The following is a 16161-nucleotide window of genomic DNA, read 5'->3' as shown; positions in this document are numbered from 1 at the left end:
CGTGGGTTCGGGGTTGTAAGTAGGGAGGATGCTGAGGAGGGGGAAGCTGAGTTAAGACTTAAGGTGGAAAGAGAGTAGAAGGAGGCTGTCTGTGGAAACAGGTAGTCATGAACTGATTCATGTGTCCGTCTTCCTGGGGCGGGTTTTGTGCAGAAGGGCTGGCAAGGCGTGGAGCAGATAGGGGAGGAGGTCGTGGAGAATTGCTCAGGGACTAAGGGCCCAGGGCTGTGACTTCTTTCCTAAAGTAGGCATGGCTCAGGGATGGCAGCCAGGCCTGGAGTAGAGAAAGACAGTTATGGCCAGGAAACTGGGAGCGGGTGGTAGACTACAGCTCAGGAAGACATTTCCCCCGAAAGTGTTTTACATCACTGGAGCTTGAGGGGCACACAACACCCTCCCTGGGGACTCTGTCAGCCCCTTGTTCAGATGCCATTCAGTTCTCATATCAGCAACAGAGAACATTGAGGTGTGTGTTGGTTGATATGCCCCTTTCTGTACCTCACACCACCGTGTTCCTTTTGGTCCTTGGATTAGCTGCCGTCTTCCTCCTTGCTGATAAGTCATGGCTCGCCCCTCTCTAAAGGCATTCAATTCTGTGTAAACGACTAGCAGGCTACTAGGGAAAGTCTTTTGTGTACTTGGAGAGTTGGCATGGCTTCAGTATTGCTCTCACTTGTGTTCAGATGCTTTGGGTTCTGGGAAGGAGAGGTTGTGACAGTGACAGACCCTTAAACTTATGAGTATGGGCACAAACCACATCAGGCCAGTGTAAGGACCATCATATGTTAAACCAGGAGCCCTTGGAGACAAGCTGGCCTCACCTGAGAGGCCCTGAGACTCACTGGTAACCTAAGAACACTGCCATTTGCTTTTTATTCATCCTCCCGTGATGGACTCTAGTACACGGACCACCTCTGAGTCCAGTGTCTCTGACATCTCTAGTAGATATGCCGGGAATGCCTGGAACAAGTCTTGTCAGTCATGGTCATTGTAATGTCAGCCACTGTTGGCAGGTGGGTATCATCGCTGCTCTCATTCCTAGATAAGGAAGCCAATGGATGAGAAGTTAACAGACAGCCAAGTTCAAGTGTCTTGTGCTAGCCTGTGGCAGATAGGATCTGAACCTGCATGTCTGGCCCCAGATTCACCCTCTTCCTTGACTCTTTAGGATGAAGCTGGGGCTAAGGACCTCTGCTCATCTGATTAAGAGGGGGGGGCATAATTACTTCTCTTTTCTGTTCCAGTAAGGAGGAAGAAACAGCTCAGGTGACTGGCCCAGGCCACAGGTGGGAAGTGAGAAAGGCTGAGTGCCTAGCTTTCTTTGCACCTGCTACCTTGCCTCAGTGGCATTTGCCAGTGATACAAATGAACACACAGCAGCGAGCTGGCCCATACTCTAGCCCAGTGAATCTGCTTTGCAGCTTGTTTGCATTTGTCGAATTAATTTGCTTTCCAGACAGAACCACAGACCAGCGTCCCTGCCTCCTCAAGTATGCCCCTCCCTTAAGGGTCCTAATGTTTGCCCCATGGCTCCCAGTATGGAGCTGCTGGCCAAGGGAGGGTCAGAGTGAGAAGCAGCCAGGCAGGCCAGGGCCAGGGGCCAGCGATGAGGCTAGCACTGCCTCCCCCTGAGGCCGGCCTGCTCCTCAGCTGGTGCTGGCGCATGAAATCTGAACTCTGGAGGGAAATTTACTGCACAATAAAGGAAGAATGGCCCACTTTGGGGACAATTAAAACCACATTACTGTGGAATTACAGAGGACGCCGGGGGAATTAGCCACATGCAAAGCAGCCAGGAGTGCCAAAGCCAAGAAATGTGGGGCGATCACACAGGGCTCCTCTCCCCCAGACTTGTACAAGGGACCTGTCTGGTTTTCAAACCCTGGGAAAACATTTGCAAAGACTACCTGAGGGTAGTCAGAAGATAGCCCTGCCCAGCCTAGCTTGTGCCCCTAGTACTTCTGTTCATGTTAGAGAACCAACCAGGTCACTGAGTTAAGTCTAGTAAGGACAATTCTACTTTTCCGCTTGCCCATAGGGACTGGGAGATGTCTCTGAGTGGCTTCCAGTCCCTTTACTGCTGTGAGTCATGTGAACTGCTGGGGCCTCAACATCTTTAGCTGTAAGATGGGAGGAGGCAGTTAGACCTTCCCCACCTGGTGCCTATGAGCGTGTTAGATGGGCAAAGTATATAAAAATCAGGCCCCAGACTCTCCATCTTTTTAAGATTTGTGGCTTCAGCCTACAATCCACACTGCCAGAGAAGCTAGTAAACAAGGAGGACCCTAAGAGAGACATACATGGTCCCCTGGAGAAGGGGAAAGGGTCAAGATCTCCTGAACAAATTGGGAGCATGGGAAGAGGGGGAGGGAGCTAGGAGAATAAGAAGGGGAGAAGAGGAGGGATGCAGAGGACATGACAGAGCAGAAAGGTTGAGTCAGGGGAAGAATAGAAGATAACAAGAATGGAGATACCATAATAGAGGGAGACATTTTAGGTTTACAGAGAAATCAGGCACTAGGGAAATGTCTAGAGATCTACAAAGATGACACCAGCTAACAATCTAACCAACAGAGGAGAGGCTACCTTAAATGCCCTCCCCTGATAATGAGATTGATGACTGACTTATATGCCCTTATATGACTGACCCGATAGCCCTCATCCAGCAGCTGGTGGAAGTAGAAGCAGACACCCACAACTAATCACTGAACTGAACTGGAATCCAGATGCAGAGAAGGACGAGTGATGAGCAAAGGGGTCCAGACCAGGCTGGTGAAACCCACAGAAATAGCTGACCTGAACATCGGGGAACTTTTGCTCCCCAGACTGATAGCTGGGTTATCAGCATGGGATTGATCCAGACCCCAGGAACATGGGTTTCAGTAAGGAAACCTCAGAGATCTACGGGACCTCCTGTAGTAGTTCAGTACTTATCCCTAGCATAGGTGTGGACTTTGGGAGCTCATTCCACATAGAAGAATACTCCCTGAGCCAAGACACACGGGGGTGGGCCTAAGCCCTATCCCAAAGGATACCATAGACTCTGATGACACCCCGTGGAAGGCAGATAGGTAGGGTTGTAGTTGGGGGGGAGAGTGGTAGGGGAGGATGGGAGAGACAAGGAACTGAGATTGTCATGTAAAACAATCTTGTTTCTAATTCAAATAAAAATCTGCAACAAAAAAGAAATGCATGCAGATCCAAAAAAAAAAAAAGATTTGTGGCTTCTTTTATTGGAGTGACAATCTGGTTGGACCTTCATATGCTTGTGTTCCACATTGGAAGAATCAACCAGCCTCAGATCAAAAATATCCAAAAGGCATTTACATCTGCATTAAAAGTTCTATAGATTTTTTTCCTTCCTAGCATTTCCTTAACTATCCAATATAGTCACTGTTTGTGTTGTAACTGGTATTGGAATTAATCCAGGCATGATTATATAAGGTATATAGGAGGATGGGTAGGTGCTAGGGACTTACAAGGGACTTGAGCATCCTTGGATTTTGGTATCCATGGGGTTCAGGGTTGTCTTGGAACCTATTCCCCATGGGAATACACAGGAAACAGCAGATGGAGTGGGGGCTCTTATAAGGTGCAGGGTGAGGACTCTAGAGGCAAGCCTCTTGAGGCTGTGAAGATTAAATGGCCCCAGGGTGCACAGAGCCACTCTGGGCACATCACCTGTTTACAGAGAGAGTTAGCAGCAGTGGCAAGTGTCAGCTGCCCTGTCTGTGAGTACTGATCAGAAGTGCCACCTCGAGCTCTCTGTTGTCTACCACATTCTTCAGACTATGATTTCTGGTGTTTCTGCGATTTCCTGTGTTCTATGTCTCCTCTTTCCTAGACTTCCATAAGCTCCCTGCTCCTTTTGGACACGCATGAGTTCTAGCTTGTAGCTCCCTTCCCCTTGGGGACAAGGCCTCAAGAAAGGAATAGCCTTTCTTCTTGACACACACGGGACCTATACCTAAAGCAAGCATCAAAGGAGTTAGGCACCTTCTATTTCTTGACACAGGCTCCCCTTTCCGGTAAGGGTCTGTCCATTTAGGGGCTCTTGTCTAGACTCTAGGATATATCATCCTTAAACCTGGGGGAAATGTTCAGCTGTAGTAGACAGTCATATTGGTGCATTTCTTCGGAAGGCCAGTCAATCCCGTTGCCTTTGAAACCCCCAAATGTGGCTGAATTTATTTGTTTGTTTGTTGCATGTGTGTGCCAGAGCATGTGTGTGGAGGACAGAGAGCAACGTGCAGGCGTTGGGTCTCTCTACCATGGAACCATGTGAGTTCCAGGGATCAAACTCAGATTGTTGGGCCTGACAGCAAGTTCCTTTATCATTCCTGTGTCTCTGTTGCTTCTCTGCATTCATAAGCCAACTCAGCACAGAGCTGCCATTGGTATCTCCAGGAGGAAGAGTTACAGGCTTCTGTGGGCTGTGTGCTGCCATAATGACAACACCATTCCAGAAGAGCTGTTTGGATCTATTTTCTACAGAAAAGCCCAAGGTTTGCTTGTACATCTTCCGTCTCTTCCTCATAGGCACAGTGCTCACTGTAAGGAGCCAGGCTACTTGTGGAATTGACCCCAGTTCTAACTTTTGAGCAAAAATATTCATTGGGCCAGACCTAGTGGCAAGCCTGTAACTGTCTCTCACCCACAAGGCTATCTGTTTGAGGTCCTCTGAGTTGGAAGGTTTTACCTCCTCTCCATATCTGGAACCTGTTATCTTGTCCCTCTACTTGAATGTCTCCAGGGATGGCTAGGTCACTCAATTCCAGGGGTGGCCTATTCCAGCTCCCTTGGTCAGCTGAAATCTGCTGTCCCCTGTCATTCTGTATGTGTGGTGGGTCACCCACATTCTCTTCCAGGACATGATTTTTAATTAAAGTCTTTAATTATAATCCCATAAGCCCTTTACTGATCTCTAAATAAATTTTACCTTCTGAGTTGATTAAAATAACCAGATCCAGAATTGGGGCTCAGATTTTGACGAGGTCCTTCACAAAGCATGCCCTGATGAAAAGCTCTTTTGTTACTTATTCTGAGCCACTTAGGACACACTTGCTTTCGTACACCCTGCCCCATAATAGGGAGATCTTTGCACTCGAAGTTAAGGCATTCTAGGAATAAGTAAGCTTCCTGGGTACCTGGGTGGGGCAGAGTGGCATGCTCATTATTTCTGTATGTCACACATCAGGGAAGCTGTCCAATGGGCAGTACCTTCCCTTTTCTGGTATATCTCCAGGCAAGTGGCACACGTTTTAATCCCAGCATTTGGGAGGCAGAGGCAGGCAGATCTTTATGAGTTGGAGGCCATTCTGGTTTACATAGTGAGTTCCAGGACAGCCAGAGCTACATAGGGAGACCCTGGTTTGAGGACAAACAAAAAGAGGTCACAGGATTTCTGTTGTGTTTTAGTACAGGGAAGGACAAGTTGGCAAAGAGCAAGCAAGCACTACGGAACCAGACAACCCTTTAATTTCTATAAAGCACAGCAGGACTGCCTTGTTCTGTGGGATCCCTTTGACTTCTGGGACCCACCAGTGCTAAGACCAGTAGAGTTGCCTTTGGAAAAAAACAAAACAAAACAAAACAAACCCACAAAACTGCCACGTGGAACCACACAACAAGGCAAGGATTGGGCTTATGAGGATAGGGGACCTGTGGGTGATAGAGGACTGCTGTGCAGGCCTTAGGGTGTGTGAGATACTAAGCGTCACTTCCTGCAGTTCATGTTGAAGTATGCATCTTGTCCCTTGACTGGTAAAATCTAGCAACTCTGGTCATCAAATGAATTAGGAGATCGAATGTTAGTGTAGAATGACTCACCAGAACCCTGGTGTCAGCCTGCCTCCTTCATGGTCAGGGACCTGTGTCAGTGAGGCTCTTGGCTATGTGCAGTGTGGAGTTCCTGTATCAGTGTAGGCTGACTTGTCTCTGGAGCTGAAGACCCAAGTCAGAGTTAGCCAGAGGGTTGGGTTAGCTAGCTGATCAGGTAGAGAGAAATGCAGCCTCAGCTGCGGTCAAAGGACAGCTTCATCCTGGAATTGCATATCCTCCTCTTTGGTATAGAATGGAGTAGCTTCAAGTCATTAAGCCCTCTATGCCAGCCACCCCCCCCATCACTACTGGAGTCGCACATGCGCCAGCCTTGGTGATGGGACCCATTACAGATGGGAAATGACTCCAGGGAGCTGGGAGCCAGGCTTGGCTCGTTCCCCTGGCAAGTCAGCTCGCATCCGTCCAGCTCATGGAGCCTGTGCACCACCTCTGGGGAAAGCGATTGGAAGGAAGCCCCCATGCTTCAAGCAGGCATCTGGCAGGGCATGTGAGTCACAAGGCAGAGGATTTCATGGCAGTGCCTTCTCCTCTAGGGAAGGGGGGGATGAGCTCTTCTCAGACATGCTCCTTTGCTTTGAATATTATCTGCCTTTAGGAAGGAATTCCAACAGCCAGGGGGAAGGACCATGCAACTCTTCCCTGGGGAAAGAGGTCTAGAGAGTGCCCTGGACTAGTTAGGTGAAGAGTTAACCATCACTAACTATTGCCAGGTCGTTGGCAAAGTCTCTGCCACATTCTTCCCCTCTCTCCCATAAGAGGGTAAGCTAGGGAACCTTGGAAGGCCACTCCTGTCCCAAGTTCTGTGTTGCCCTGGGTGAACAACATCTCCTTTCCTGTTTGGCTGATGGAGCTCAGTCATGAGTGGGAGTGGGGTGAGGTGTTTCTTGTATAAGTCACTCTCTGGACCTCCATTAAAAACATGTGTGGGTGGTCTGTCAGCATGTATGTCTGTGCATCATGTGTGTGCACCACCTTATCACCACAGAGTCGAGAAGAGGGCATTGGGTTCTGTAACAGGAGTCACAGACTGTCTGTGAGCTCCTGTGTGGGTGCTGGGAATTGAACCTGGGTCCTCTGGAAGAGCAGCTGGTGCTGTTAACCACCGATCCACCTTTCCAATTCCCTGGACCTCCATTTTGAAACCTTTCTTAAATGCCCTTGAGAATAATGGACTTTGCATCTCTTCAGAAATGGGCAGCTGTGGAAGGTTCCAGAGCAGGGCGGCGACGAGTTGAGAGGAATGTTTGAAGTGAGACTTGGAGTGAAGGATTGCTTGGAGGTGGGGAAGGCCTGGAATTGGGAATGGTACATAGTGGGTCAGGGATGACCTCCCTGGGGGAGGTGACAGGGCAGATGGAGGCCCACCCTCCAGCTGCCTGGGTCCAGGCTCTGGAGCTGGTGGATGTGAGGAGGGCTGCAGACAAAGAATTGATGACTGCTCCTGGCTTATCCAGACCTCGGCATTTCCTCCACAGAGAGGGCTGGGGAGGAGGGTGTTTGTGCAGTGTGAACCCTGAGTCTTCCTGTGCAGGGAAGGCCCGGGACAGTTAGGAAAGGAGCATTTCAAAGCCTTAGGGGAAGGCGGAGCAGCCAAAAAAGGGCAGGGGAAAGAAAAGGCTAAGATGTTTACAGAGAAAGGAGTCAGTGGAAAAAATGACGGCGAGGTCAAGGAGATTTGGGAGATGGCCCTGCAGTCAACAGAGGGGAGGGGACAGTGGCCTTACACAGGGGGGAGAATGCGCCTCTAAGCCTTGGCTGTACTCTGGGGACACTCCGACTCCAGGGCCTTAATACTTCCCGTGGCCCCGGGCCCAGCTTCAGAAATGTCCTCTGCTGCCCATTCTCAGGGACTCTGTTCATTGGAGGGTCTCCCTGTCCGCTGGGAGCTGTCTCTGCTCACAGAGGGAGACGGGGCTGGCCAGACTTCAAGCTGTCTGTCTTGACCCAAGGCCTTTCTCCAGATGCCCAGAGGCTAGGCTGGGTGGGGGCCCCGGCTTTCTTGGCAGCTTCTTTGTCTGCCTGTGGACAAAGGGGCCGAACCTTTCCCAAGCCCTACACAGGTGTGAAGAACTTGTTACTGTAGTGTTTGCTCTGCCCTATTAGTGGCCTGAAGGACTGTTGACAGAGGTCTGCTTTGTGATCAGACTTGGCTAAGGCTCCCTAAGCCCTCAACAAACATCGGCCACTTATCTGAGAGACTTTATCAGAAACCATCTAAGCCGTTCTTTGGCAGGCAGGCCTCCCTGACCCACTCACTTGGGACATTGCATTTCCAAAGCACTTCCCACATATTTTTTTTTCCTTTCTCCTACCACCCACAGCATCCCTGGTATCAGAATAAAGCCTTGGTAAGGAAGAGGTAGTCGGGTTTATTTTCAAATGGGAACTTTGGGATAAAGGGCTCTTTAAGCCTGCCTTCCAAGAGGACACACTGAGAGGGAAGGGGCTGCATTGGGAGAATTTGGCTTCAGGGTTTCTGGGCTGATAAGAATAGAACGCCATTCACTCACTGTTCTTCAGTCTTCTGTTAGAGCCCTTCAGTCTGCTCCAGCCTCAGAGGATACTACAGCATACTGCCGTGCCCCCGCCCCCAGAGTGTGTGTGTGTGTGTGTGTGTGTGTGTGTGTGTGATGATTTCCAATATGTCATGGGCTACACTGAACCAGTCATGGTAACAGGCCCTGTGCATACTTTTCCTGTGTCTGTAGGAGATTAGTAATAACTGATTGTTAAACAGATCGATTGTAACAATAGACTATAATGAAAGTTATGTGGCCGCTGTCTTAAAATAGCTTAGCGCCATGCCATGCTCTCCCTATCTCGGTGGTGTGGGAAGCTGTGAGCTGAGTGGCCTCAGGTGCTGTGATGTATGGTTGGATTACTGTTGACCCAACAACGAGTCAGAAGGACCGCATCTTCTCAGGTCACTGACCCAGGACAGGCTGATGGGAAAGCTCCAAGCAGTGGGGACCACTCACTTTGCTGTTTGTCCCAATAGTTTCCTTGGTCCAGGACCCTAAAGAGTGGTACCCCATTCCCATGCTCTCCCTCTTTGGAAGACCCAGACATTTACCATTGCCATTTGCCACACCATTTCTGGTATCATTACCCTGCCAAGACTTGCCACCTCTACCTGCAGGACTCCTTCCTGAGAGCCATGGTCTGCCTGCATCTTCCCCTTTCCCTGTTGCTCGCTGTGTGCAGCCCAACCTGTGCTATGCCCAGAGTCCTCACTGCATCCTGAGATACCCCTGTCCTGATCTCACAGATGGGGCTCCGTATCTGCTGCTGCTGATCAGCAAGTCTGTAGTACAATGTGTCTACACATTATGGAGAGGGAGGGGGCCCACAATACAGAGACAAGGTCAGACTGAATGAGCTCCTTTTTCAGACGAGAACATACAGGCTCAGTGGGGCCAAGCAGATGAAGAGGCTTTCACTTGGTGTCTTGCTCTTTCTTAGTGATGGGTGGATGGCTGCATGCAGTGTGACTTTTTAAATATATGTAAGTTATAGTCCCATGTACCCTGCTCTCTGTGAGCTCCCAGGACGTGGGGCCTCAGACATTCTTCTTTTCCCCACTTTCTCTTTAGAGCAGTGGCTTTTGGAGTGTGGCCCTCAGATGGGCAGCATCCCCACTACCTGGGACCTTGTTAGATGTACACATTTTCAGCTCTCCTCCCCTGAGCCCTGGAGTGGGTGGCCTTGAAAGATTATTCAGGGCTATTTCAATTGAAAACCATAGCTGGAGAGAAGGAGGAGGGTGCTGCTGTCTTGAGAGAGGGGAAGGGAGGTAGGGTTGACCCTACAGTGGCTACCTCCTAATCAGGTCCCTCCAAGGAATTCCGCTAACACCTGAAGAAATGAATGGGTTAGTCATGCCAGAGGGGTAAGGTGGGAGGCATCATTCAGAGTCCCCCTCTCCAGTCTTAAGGTGCCTTCCCTGACTTTCACGTTCACTAGGATCCCCATGTACTGCCTAGTGTGGGCTCTGTCCTGCCCCTGTGGAAGGGACTTGTTGCCTGATTCTTCACTTAGATAAATGAGTTCTCTTAGCCATGTATGGGGACCATGTTTGCCAGTGGTTTTATTAAGTTGAAGTTAAAAAGAGGAAGCTTCAATGATTGCACTCTTAAGAACTCGACTGGGACCAGACTCCTCTTGTGTCATGCCCACTGTGTCCTCTTAGTGGTTGCCTGTGCCCTTGGGTTCTCTTTGACTGGTCTTCACTGCACTGTCTCTGGCCATTCGGCATCTCTGGTTACAATCTATAATCCTTGTGTTAATAGTGAACCTTGGGCTGAGGCAACAGTATTAACTGACCACACCTGGCTGTCTCTGGAGGCTCTGTCCTGCTCACTGATGCATCCCAGTTCCTTGTGTAGCTCCTGAGTTATAGTAGCATTCGATAAATATTTGTTGACCGCCAGTGGGGCCTGCAACTGAACTTCCCAATTATAAAGCAACACCTAGAGTCTCCCACGTAAATGTATGGGCCATCAGGGTTACCTTGATCTAGCTTAGCACCAAACACAAATTACTGTATCAGTGGTTTGGGCCCATCTTGCATCAGCCTCTCTTCCAAAGAGAGGCCTGGGAGAGCTCAGCTCAGCACCATTGCTGGGTACAGACAGGTGCCAGGTGTGTGCAGTCAGGGTTGCTCAGCCGGACCTTTTAGGAGTTGCCACAAACTAGGCTCAGAAGACACTTACTGTAGGAGGAATGGTTACAATTCATAAACAAGGAACAGCCAATTTCTAAGTAAATAGAGTAGCAAGGTCATAAATAAAAGAGAATAGGAGTAGCCTCCAATTCTTAAAATAGTTCTCAAATATTTTTATGACTGCACCAATTAATTAAGAAGGTTTTTTTGTTGTTTTGTTTTTGTTTTTTGTTTGTTTGTTTTTTAAATGAAGCTAGAGCTCTGTCCACTGCCTCCTCACAGGACCCCTGCTGTAAGCACCACCCTCACCTTGCTACAAGGCACTTTCTCCACAGGGCGACAGTCCAACTGGTTTCTTTACCTGTTTGGTTCCATCAGTCAACACAAATCCACAGGCCAGAGGCAGCAGCGTGGCCTGGGAGTTTGTCAGACATACATCTGCAGGAACTGGGGCTGTTGTTCAGTTTGTAGAGTGAGTGCTTGTCCAGCATGCAGACAGCTTTGGGTTCTGTCCCCAGCACTGCATACACTGTGTATGGTGGCAGACACCAGCCTATAATCCTAGAAGAAGAGGCAGGAGGATCAGAAGGTGGAAGGACACCACCCTTGGCTACATAGTGAGTTTGAAGCCAGAGAGAAAGGGGGCTACATCTGGAACTTGGCATAGGGATGCATACTTACAATCCCAGCACTTGGAGGGCTGAGGCTGGAGATCACCACAAATTCAAGGCCAGCCTGGGATAGACAGTTATACTTTATCTCAGAGAAAGAGAAGCATCTGCATGCATCCCCAGCTGGACTGGTATGCAGAGGCAGTGGGAACCGTGAAGGTAGAGCGTCCTGGCCAGTCTCTGGCTCTCCTTCCAGGTCCTGTCCTGGTCCCAGATGGACCCAGGAAGATGACTATCTCCTGACTGACTATCCCAGCAGCTCTGCCTATAGCTGAGAGATCCCCGGTCTTTCATGGACCTGTCTTCCCTCTGGGAATAGACGCACTACGAGGCAGGACTCTGTCTTGCTTGCTTCTGGACCTCCTAAAATCAAGCCAGAGTAGGTTTCTTTTTCTTTACATAGCATGCCCAGGAACAATGAGGGAACCCAGAAGTGCTGACCATGTTTGACTGATATATATGCTTTGAAATGTGCCTCTGAGGGATCACAGAGAGCTCAGGGTGGGGAGCAGTTTCTTTTATAGAAAATACCTAATCTGGTGGTGGCTCATGCCCTTAATCCCTGCACTTGGGAGGCAGAGGCAGGTGGATTTCTGTGAGTTCAAGGCCAGCCTGATCTACATAGTGAGTTATGGGACAGCTAGAGCTGAACTGCATAGTGAGACCCTGCCTCAAAAACAAAAACAAAAACAAGAATAAGTAAATGGAAAGAAAGCACTCAGCCTGCGGATAGTGTTTTGTGGGTTATTTTTGTCAGCCCAGAGGCAGGCAGGTAAGCCCAGAATTCTATTACCAATTGTATAAAGAACACAGACAAGTTTCTCAAAAGAACTGCTCCAGAGAGGAAGGATGAAATGAAGCCAACTGCCCATCCATCCACCCACCCACCCACCCACCCATCCATGGTTCTGTGTGTTAGGAGGACAGAGAAGGGGCTCTGGGTCCAAGACCAGAGCCTCTGAGCAGGCCCATGACCAGATGGTCTTCCTGTTTCCATTGACAAACAGCCATGCGAATTTTGGAGAGTCAGGGTCACATTATGAATTAACAATGCTGCTGGGTGCTTTCTGGACCTGGGATAGTCTTGGTAGGCATGTGTCTTAATTTATCAGGTGTTTTGTGGAGAGAATCAATACACCTATTTTTTTTTTTTTTGTAAACTCATCAAATAGCTGAGACTCACTTCCCTGTATTCAGAGCCCTAGAGAAAGTCCATGGCATATAAATAAAGGTTCTTTTCGCTAAACTACTGAAGTCTATCTAAGTGGAATTAAATTGTTATATCAAAGTACAAAGATTAGTTTAAATTAGTTCAAAGCAAGACTACAGGAAAATTACAAGACTATGCCTTTGGGACGAGGGCTAGGCAGCAAATCTTCTTGGTCCTACCTATCTACTTTCTGACCTTCCTGCTTGCCTCACCATCCACATACCCATTCATTCAGCCACCCCATCCACCTTTCCATCCATCCATTTCATCCACCAATTCATCTCACTCATTCGTCCCATGGGTCCATCCATCAACCTGTTCATCTATCTCCCCATCTACCCCATCCATCCATCTACTCACCCATCAATTAATTCTCCCACCCATACCCATTCATTATCCGTCCCTGCATGCATCTTCTCTCTTGAGTGTTTGCTTTCTCTCAGTTGTACAGCAAAAATGTAATCAAGGCTTGCTGTGGGCTTAGTAGATCAAACCCTCTCCTTGTCCCCAGTGAAGCAACAAAGTTGATTAAGAGCATCCGTCCCACTTGATCAATGTGTGCTCCTCTGTTCGACCATTTCATCTGTTAAGAGAGGAGCCCCCTTGGGCAGTTCTCCAGCCCCTGCCTCTGTATCTCACACAGTTCATGCATGGACTAGCATGCAGCTAGTGTATATGTATGTGTGTTGAATATAACTCAGCTGCAGGTGTCCAGGGGCTGGGTAAGTTCAGTTGACAGGAGAGATGCATGAAATGGCTTCAAGTTGGAAGTTAAGGACTCAGAGGATGTTTGGCTCTTGGTTCCCTTTCTCTTTCTGTTGGGTTTCTGGTTGGGGGGGGGTGAAGCTGGGGAGTCCTTGCTCTTCTTACTCCTTCCTGCCTTTCCTTGGGACCCCGAGATAACAGCTACGCAAGATGAATCTGACTTATCTCAACATGCTAGCTAGCAGGGACATAGCTGAGTTTATCTGGATACCCAGATAAACTACTAAGTCATACCAGTGGTGCAGGGCTCCTTGATCTGGGCCAGGCTGGTCCCCCAGGAGGGTCTCTGCTCCCCCCTACCCCGTCTCTCCTGGGTTGACCTCTGTTCTTACAAGGCTGCCCTTTCCTTCCCGCCTTGAAATCTGATAATGAAACTAATACCCAATATTTTTGCTTGGGAGAGAAGGAGGAGATAAACAGGAAAGCATGAGGGATTAGGGTGTCTCTCTGAGGCAAGGCCTGCGGTTGGTGAGAGTTGGGTGACACCTCTTTGTGGACCTGAGGGATCCAGATGTGAGCCACTTTGTCCAATGCATTTTTCCGTTTGCGTAGAGAAAATAAAACAAAGAGAAAAGAAAACAAGCTGTAAAATACTTTGCAGAAGTCTGAGCATGGGTAATTATCACTTGATGTCCCCTGACAGCCCCAAGGGGGGGTAGGGGGTGCTTTTTGATGTTAGCCTTGGAGTTTTCTTTTGTATGACCAGTTGTTTGGAAAGAACCTTTTGTTGGTGTGAGGTGTTCATGGAAGGATAGCTTGAGCTTTCCCAAGGGTTATGGAAGGCAGCCTCATACTCCTAGAAGGCCTGTGGGATGCTGGACAGCTAGAGCGGGGCATGGGGATGTGTGTGCCCCCAAGAAGGACCAAAAGATGCTGCTATGAGACCTTTCTGTATACAGGGGAGGCCTAAGGGGAGTGAGACCCAGGATCCTTGCAGATTCCTGGTCCTGGGCAGGTACACCAGGTCTTGGAGTTTCTGTTCTTGCAGGAAAGATCCAAGTTCTGGCCTGAGTTCAGGTTCACCCGTCCTGTATGGTGATGCTGGTCATCTTCTCTGAGGCAGTCTAACAGCAGGAAGACCAACCTGCTGCAGGCCAGGGCTCTACTCACTGACTTCTAAGTGCTGGCTGGTTGGTTCCCACATGTCTCTGAGTAAGTCCTATCTCTTGTCTAACTGAGTGTGGGGTGGAGATGCAGCTTCTGTGTGTCTGTTTCAGATCATCCCTTGGGGATACCTGCTCAAGAACACTTCAGTTCTTGGAAGTCAGAGTTGTTCTCCAGTCCAAACCGGATTCCAGCTGCTTTTGGACTAAAGGACAGGTGGTACCTTGATACCCCCACCAAAGCCCTCCTCTACCTCTGCTTGACTATTAGTCACCCATTTGAGTGACTAATGGGCACATGATTTGGGGAATGGCTCTTGGAAGAACATTTAAGGACGCCTGTAACACCAGAGAGCAAAATCAAAGTGGCACAGTTGTAAAGAAAAAAAAAAATCACAAGTAAAAATAGCATCCAGTAAAACCATTTACAGCTTATATAGTAGAAAAGGCAAATGTTTTAAGCCAACCATAGAGAGCAGAAAATTGGGCCATGGTGGAGACACAAGAAGATAATACCCCCTCTTCTGTAATCATAGACACAAGTAAATATCATGTTCGGCCTTTTCCCCAGACAGTTTGTAAACTTTTTTTTTTTAATGCTGACACCAAATGTGTGTTGTTCTTCTTTTCAAGGGTGTGGTGAAATAAGAGCTGTCACTTCCTGCTAGAAAGAGGCAAAGCCAGTTCAGCCTTCCTTGAGGGCAACTTGGAGTTTTCGATCCAATGTTAAAAATACGGAGATCCAAACTTTAACTCGGCACTCTGCCTTGAGGAATGCACTGTCCATCAGTAGATGTGCATGTTCAAAGGTGGCTCAGGGATTAACCCTGAGCTGCAGGGAACAGCTTGCTCAGCGAGTCCATCCATCTCTCACTGAAGACCCATATTAAGCCATATTTGACACTAACGATTGTTCATCCTGGGGAAAAAAAGGCTACAAGGCTAGATGCAGACAGGTATGACCCTTATTTCTAGAAAATATGAAATAGTCCCATGGCTGGGGCCAACATAAAGCCGTTGTGCTCACTGTGGTTTGTGGAAACGTGAGTGAACTTTTCCCTTTTTGCTTTTGCTTTGCAGTGTATGACATTACACATTTCTTTAGAAATTCCATAAAATGTGCATAGAACAGGACAGAGTGAATATGATTAAAGCATGCCGTGTGCCACGTGCAAAAATGTCATGATGATGCTTGCCGTTATGTAAGTTTAAAAAACGGAGGGTAAGGTGTGTCTGAGAGTGATCCAGTGTGGTTGGCTTGCAGCTGGCAGTATCCTAGAGTCTGAAGCCCAGAGAAAGCAGCTGTGGGGGAGGGGTTGATCTTAGCGTGAAGTAGAGAGAGCCCTTTGGGGAACATGCTGGGGGTCTCTGCCAAGCAAGGGCTAGAGCTGAGCTTGGAAATGACACTGAGTTTGTACCCCCTGGATGGTAACGCAGCTGTAGCCACATGAAGAAGGGTCGTCCTAGAGGAAAGGAATACATGCTGGCCTTGGAGGGGGAGGGACACCCCCACACTTGTCATGGTCTGGAAAATGAATAAATGAAGTAGGACAGAGTGGGAGCCTGAAGATACAGTGAGTAGGTCTTGCCTGTTAAGAGCACCAAGGCTGTGCTAAATGATTTTGACTTTGTCCTTATGGACACCCTCAGGTTGGTGCTTAGAAACCCCGTTCTGGTCGCAGTTGTCTCTGTGAAGTCACCATAGAACTCCCTGAAGACACAGGAATTCCATCATGGAATCCCCTCTGTAAAGTGGCATTGTGTTTGCACATAGCGTACACCCATCCTCCTATGGCTGTGTAAATGAAACTCCTTATTAGAACTAATCTCTAGGTGGCTTATACTGCCCAGTAAAATGTAAAAATTGTACATTTCAGTATAGATGCAATTTCCCCCCAGATATTTTGG

At 48.6% G+C, this 16161-nt stretch overlaps 1 protein-coding gene across 1 annotated transcript in view; it reads left to right on the top strand.

Annotated features, from left to right (window-relative positions):
• The window catches only part of Ntn1 (netrin 1), a 172500-nt gene that overhangs the window by 93440 nt on the left and 62899 nt on the right, over nt 1-16161 (top strand). The window lies entirely within an intron of this gene.

The sequence above is a fragment of the Cricetulus griseus genome, chromosome 7 (genome assembly GCF_003668045.3).
Source record: "Cricetulus griseus strain 17A/GY chromosome 7, alternate assembly CriGri-PICRH-1.0, whole genome shotgun sequence".
Lineage (NCBI taxonomy): Eukaryota > Metazoa > Chordata > Mammalia > Rodentia > Cricetidae > Cricetulus > Cricetulus griseus.
This window is presented reverse-complemented; position numbering and strand designations above follow the sequence as displayed.